Consider the following 7,048-nt stretch of genomic DNA (forward strand, 5'->3'; position numbering starts at 1 on the left):
GATTTTGTGAAAGTACTTTACATTATAGATAAACATCCTACAGAATAATAAAAAACAAAACAAACATTAGATGGGAAAAATTGAAGGCAATAATAATAACTAATGTTTACTGAGCATTTATTATGTGCTAGGCACTATTCTAATTACTTTACATGTAATAGCTCTTTTGGTCTACTTGAAAACTGTAGACTCTCATTTTATAGATAAGGAAAATAAGGTCAAGATAGATTAATATGTCTAGATGTCACACAGATAATAGTTAAGAGGCTACTGTCCAGCCAGGAGATGATGAGGGTTTGAAGTAAGACATTCTAATGAGTATTAAGAGCAAAAGACAAATTTGAGAATTAGTAAAGAGAAAGTGTATAGAAATTATAAATGATGAAATTGGTGGAGACGGAAGGAAGATAGGATTTGAAGTTGACTGGCTATTGTTTGGGCAACTAGTTATAATGTATTGTTAGTAAGAAAGATAGGAAATGCAAGAGGAGCCTACCAAGCATACAACATATGGTAGGTGTGCGTGTGTATGTGTTTGTGTGGATGTGTGTTGAGAAATGGATTTGAGACTAAACATACGTTATTATACATAAGAAAATGCTACTGAGTTGGAGATGCCTTTGGGTCAAACATGTGGAAAAATAGGTGGGAAATATGAGTAAAGAGTTCATGAAGCAAGTGGCACTGAACTGTTGGTGTTATTGAAGCCAAAAAACACTTTCAATCGTAGTAATAAAATACCTGACCAATAGTGACAAGGCAATAAAGACATTTAATTATCTCATAACACAAAAATTTTGAAGGTGGGCAATTTCAGGTTTGGCAAGGTGGTTCAACAGCCCAGGTTCTCTCTCCACTTTGCCATCTTCAGTACACTGGTTTTTGATCTTAGGTTTGTCACTCATGGTTACAAGATGGCTGTTGGCAGCTCCCTGAAACATACATCTATAAACTATGTTTAAAATGAAGAAAAAGGCACCAGCAAGGCCTCCTTTTCTGACTTTGTTGTTTTCTAATCAGAAGGTATGACCCTTCTTAGAAGCACTGAGATACTTCCCCTTAGGTCTCATTGATTAGAATTTGATTCCTTGGTCCTCCCTGGCTCAAGAGAGTATGGGAAAAAGGTATACTGAAAAGTAAACTGAGGGACTCCGTTGGTTGAGCATCTAACTCTTGATTTTGGCTCAGGTCATGATCACATGGTTCGTGAAATCAAGCCCTAGTCCAAGTCTGCCCTGACAGGATAGAGTATGCTTGGGATTCTCTCTTTCCTTCTCTCTCTGTCCTTCCCCTGCTTAAGCTCTCTTGCTCTCTCAAAATAAATAAATAAATTGGAATAAAAAAAGTAAAATGAGATTGTCATTACTGCCTTAGATTAAAAATCATTCATCTGCCCAAGACTACGCATATTCTGTGCCTTGCCCTAGAAAAAAAAAATCAAGGTTTTGTTGAAAGAAGAAAGGGAGGAAAATGGTCTTTTGGTAGTATTGGGCAATGAGTAGATGAACCACCCATGTACCATGTAAAATTTTTTAAGTTTATTCATTTATTTTGAGAGAGGCAGAGACAAGTGGGGGAGGTACAGAGAGAGAGAGGAAGAGAAAAAGAATCCCAAGCAGGCTCCATGCTGGCAGTGCCTAGTCTGACGTGGGGCTTGAACTCACAAAACCATGAGATCATGACCTAAGCTGAAACCAAGAATCAGATGCTTAAATATCAGCCACTCAGGCACCCCCAATGGAGAGAAAATGAATGAGAAAAAAGTTTGAGGACAGAGGATAAAATCCAAAGGGAGATCAATATCTAAAAAGTTATTAAGATGTAGAAGAGGGGATGATGGGATTGAAAGAGTATTGTCTGAAAATGTCCACTCTCAGTTGAGAACCACAGGTCTATACAGCCAGTCTTCAGGAAAGACTGTAAGAGGACAGTACTAGTTGAAATGGATCTTGATGATTGGATATCATTTGGACAAGCAAATTGGGGGGAAAGAAGTTCCAGGTAATGTTGTGTAAAAGCAACGATGGAAGATGTCAGATGTGCTTAGGCATACAGCGTGTGCTTTAGTCTGGCTCATGTTAAAGCATAAGCATTCAAGTTACATTCTTTTGAGTAGGGAGGGGGAAAATCTAATCAGAACTGAGGGCTAGGAAGATTACTGGCCATCTGCGTGTTGGGTGGATTGGGGAGAGGAGAGACTGGAGGCAGAGATAACAGTAATCCAGGGGAAAGGCATAATAAATGGCTAAAGAAAGTAGGGCAGTGAGAATGGGGACAGAATGGGAAGGTTATCAGAGATCTTGTGGAGAAAGAATTGGGAAGGCTTAGTGGGAGGCTCATGTCTTTCATTCCTGCTTTAAAAGCTATCCATGAAAGCATGAACTGTATCCAAGATTGGAGCCTGGATGACTGGAAGGTTGTTGATGGCATCAGCAGAAAGAAGGACGACAACAGGACAAGCAGGTTTAAGACGGAAGATTATGTGCTTGAATTTGGACCAAGTGGTCTTGGGGTACAAGGATGAACCAGATATGGGCCTTTAGAAATAAAGTTCTGGAGATCAGGAAAGAGATTAGAATTAGATGCATAGTTTTATATATTATCAGACTAGAAGTGATGGTTGAAATGACTTAGGGACAGATTATAAAGCAAAGAGATTTGAGGTCAGATACTGGTGGGATCTCTATCTTGCCTATATATAGAAGGCCTGAGGGAAAAAGAGTCATGATCATAACTAAGGGAAAAGGACCTGCCAGAGAGGCCCAGTATAGCATAGTATCTTGGAAGGGAAGGATTACAAGGAGAGAGTGGTCAGCTTTATGAGTCAGGGTTGGAGGTACCCTGAGAGATGGTAGAGAACTAACAGGAAGATTTACAACATCCTTCCAAGACAGATGGGCATTAGCTTATTTTGAAAGAATCTGGAAGAGGGGCATCTGGGTGGCTCAGTGGGTAGAGCACGCAACTCTTGATATCGGGGTTGTAAGTTTAAGCCCCACTTGGGTGTAGAGATGGTTTAAAAATAAAAATCTTAAAAAAATAATCTGGAAGAAAGATTCTATAAATTCTCCCATTTTTAAAATTTTTTAAAGATTTTAAGTAAATTCTATGCCAAACACACGGCTTGAACTCATGGCCCCAAGATCAAGAGTCACATGTTCCAACAACTGAGCCAGCTAGGCACCCCAGGTTTTTGTGGGCTAACAAGTGATATGTTTTTAATATTCTAGAATTTCTATTGTTGTGCCTTCATTTTATATTCTTCACTTATTAGTCATGGATAATGAATAGCTGGTACTTGTTCTAAGGTGATTGGGATTGAAAGATTCATAGGAGATGTGTGGGGCACAGACGGGAAGCCTCTAATGCTGAGCACTATGCAAGTATTAACTCGTCTCCCTCTTATAACATGCGTCCAAATTAGCTACTACTTTCTTTATATTAGTGATTTAAAAAAATCAGTCTGAGTTTCAGAAAGATTAAATAACCTGTGAAAGTTTGTACATTACAAATCAGTGCAACTGGGGATACAAATTCAGATCTGGATCTAAAGCCGGTGCTTTCCCCAATCTGTGTCACCCCTTTGTTTGACAATCATTTATTAAATAGCTCCTCGGTCTTCTCTTAACTTCCTTTAGATATTGCTCTAGGATTAGGCTTCAGTCTGATTTCTTCTTGGAGGGACCTAAATAAAGAATCAAGTTAAGAAGAAAGTGTGAAGGAGTTGTAAAAACACTTTTTTCCCCCTTTGGCCAGAAATCGTTTACCCAAAGATTATTGAGGTATTTAGGGGCACCCGGATACAAAGGTCGCTGATGCTTTCCTGTCCAACAGGAAGTCTTTGGATAATTACCTTTTCCTTCCTTGACTATCACCACTCCTGGTCATAAGGGACCATCCAGCTTGGTTTTACCCCACTTTTGATGGGGTAGCCAATGTTCTCTGATAAAGTGAGTATAATTTTCATGGGGATTAGATTCTAGATGTACAATAAGGCTAAAAATAGGCCCAATGGGTGTAAAATGTCCTGGAAAACCCTATATATTTCCCATAGAGTATAAATGATTTTTGAATATTTAACTTGGGGTATGTGTGTGTATACATAAATGTAATGGGTTCCATATATATATATATAGAATATAAAAAGATTAAACTTTGCAGTATTTTTCATTTGAGAAATAAAGAGAGGAATGATTTTGTTTCCCTAAACTGGTAGAGTGGAATTTTAGAGTAGACTTCCTCTACTCTTTATGACTGAAAACATCATTGCCTTCTGCTAATTCTTTTTCCCAAGTCCCAGGAACTGGGAAAATCTGTGAGTTTCCCTTCCTCTAGGTAAGATTTAGTAAGATTCAGAAGAGAAATTCTGCAAGCAGTTGGTATATAATATTCATAATGATAACAATCAACTTTGTTCAAACAGTGGTGACAAAATGGAGCTGAGCTCTCCGGGGCTTTGAAATCAATCTCAAAGTTAGTGTCTCTGTGGTCTGTTAAAAATTCTGTCTCTTCAAGTACAGTCAAAGGCACTGCCTACACGTAAAGATATGGAATACATTGTTTGGAGAATTCAGCTGCCTTTAGTAACTTTTTAAAAAATGTTTATCTATTTTTGAGAGTGAGAGAAAGACAGAACACGAGTGGGGGAGGGGCAGAGGGAGAGGGAAACACAGAATCCAAAGCAGGCTCCAGGCTCTGAGATGTCAGTACGGAGCCCAACATGGGGCTCAAACCCACGAATTGTGAGATCATGACCTGAGCTGAAGTCTGATGCTCAACTGACTGAGCCATCCAGGTGCCTCTAGTATCTTTTAACTGTGACTTTCTTGAAGTGTAGTGCTGCTGGCAGAGTAACAATCTTGGTTGATGATGACCCTCTTCATTTGAAAAAAAGCATTTTGAGTGTCTAGGAGGGAAGCTTTGGGAGAATTTACATGTAGCAATGAGGGGGAACTGTGGGACCTTCCTCTCAATATTGGAGGGAAATGGAAGGCAGACACAGCCAGGCTGTTCTCATACTCTTCTAGATATGTTCACTCCCTAATTCGTTTTTCACTTTTAGCTTCTTTTAAACCTCTTTATATCACCTTCTCTCTTCCTCTATTGCTAACATCAAAAGAATCCTTAGGTAGTCATTGGATCTAGAAGTCATTGACAGGTATATTCCAGAATTTATGCATTAATTCATTGAGGTCTATTGCCCTATCATGCTCTTCTCACTTTTCATGTTCTATTTCCCCTCTTAAATTAACAATTTGGAACTTGATTTTTAAAAACAGTATGTTTATGGAGATATAATTCATATATCATACAACTCATCTATTTAAAGGGTATAACCCACTGGTTTTTAGTGTAGTCACAGAGTTGTGTAATCCTTACCATGCCATGATCCAATTTTAGAACATTTTAAAATTTATTTGTTTTTAAAATGTTTATTTTTGAGAGAGAAAGAGAGAGAGACAGAGTGCTAGTGGGGGAGGGGCAGAGAGAGAGAGAGAGAGAGACAGAATCCAAAGCAGGCTCCATGCTCTGAGCTGTCAGCACAGAGCCTGACCATGGGACTTGAACTCACGAACCAGTGAGATCATGACTTGAGCTTAAGTCTGGCGCCACCCAGGCGCCCCTAGTTTTAGAGTGTTTTAATCACCCCAAGAAGAAATCATTTACCCATTAGCCATCACTCCCCATTACTGTTGGCAACAACCATCCATTTCCTGTCTCTATGAATCTTCCTATTCTAGACATTTCAGAAAAATGGAAATCATACAGTCATTATTTGTGACTGCCTTATTTCATATCGTGTAATGTTTTCAAGGTTAATCCATGCCCTATATAAGCATGCATCAGTAATTCATGTCTTTTTATTGCCAAATGATATTTCATTGTGTAAATCAGTGCATGGACATTTTCCTACCCGGATTAACATTTGTTTTCTGTTTCCCACACTTAAATATAAAGTCTATGAGCACGAGAACATTTTTGTTGTTTGCCACTTTAATCCAGTATCTTGCCCAGCATCTGACATATAATAAGAGGTCAATAAATTTGTGGAATGATTTAATCATGTATTCACCTAACCAACATTTGTTCAGCAGCCCCCTACATGCATTTGTGTTCAACACTGGGATCTGTCTTCAAGAATCCTCTAATCTAATAAAGTACCATCTGTGCAAACTAATAATTAAAAGAAAATTGAATTTAATAAAGGCTATGGACAAAGCACAGTGCAGAGGTTCAAGTCTGCTTGAGAGACTCAGCAAGGACTTCCTAGCAAAGGCTTCATTTGAGATGACAAAAATAGGACATTGCCTCATCCAGAAGGGCCTTGAAGCAAAGGCCAGTAGCCTGACCTGAGCCTCTGGGCCTGGAAAAGTAGGAGTGCTGTAGCTTTTGTGCAGAGGGGAGGGTCCCACAGAGGATGGACTGGGCCAGCAGGCAATGCTCACACCAGAAAGAATTCTATACGCCCCAAGGATTACGGATTATTTTTCCAGATACATAAGAAACTGGCAAAAAATGGTTATATCTGACGGTAGGCCGTGGAACTCAAAACAAAGGGTGCGAGAAACCGAGGTTGGCGAACTGCTAAAAACCAGACACATGCTCTGTACATTAAAAACATAGGTTTAAAATTTTCTGCTTTTGATGATGGGAATTCTGAACAGGACTTTCGGGAAAGTTACTTCGGGGATAGTGGGGTGTGAAGCCGGCAGACAGCCAGCTTAGAGGGAGTGGCAATCACGATCTATTCATTTCGTCCTTCTCCTTGGCATCCCCACTCGCGGATGCGCAGTCGCAGGCACTAACCGAGGGGCAACGTGTGGAAACGTGTCTGAAACCCTGGCATCCCCCCGGAGTGAGTGACGAGGGCGGCCGGGGCGGGCGCTGGGTCTGCCCCGCGGTTCTAGGAGTGACTGTACCCCCTGGGGGCGGTCGGGGGGAAACACAGCCTTAAGACTCTTCCTGCTGATGCAATCTGCTAGAGAGCCGGCGAGCTCCGCTGCCGGGACCAGCCAGCGATCCCACCCGCCACGCGTGGCCGCCGCCG

Source organism: Suricata suricatta, chromosome 10, assembly GCF_006229205.1.
Source record: "Suricata suricatta isolate VVHF042 chromosome 10, meerkat_22Aug2017_6uvM2_HiC, whole genome shotgun sequence".
In the NCBI taxonomy this organism is placed as follows: domain Eukaryota; kingdom Metazoa; phylum Chordata; class Mammalia; order Carnivora; family Herpestidae; genus Suricata; species Suricata suricatta.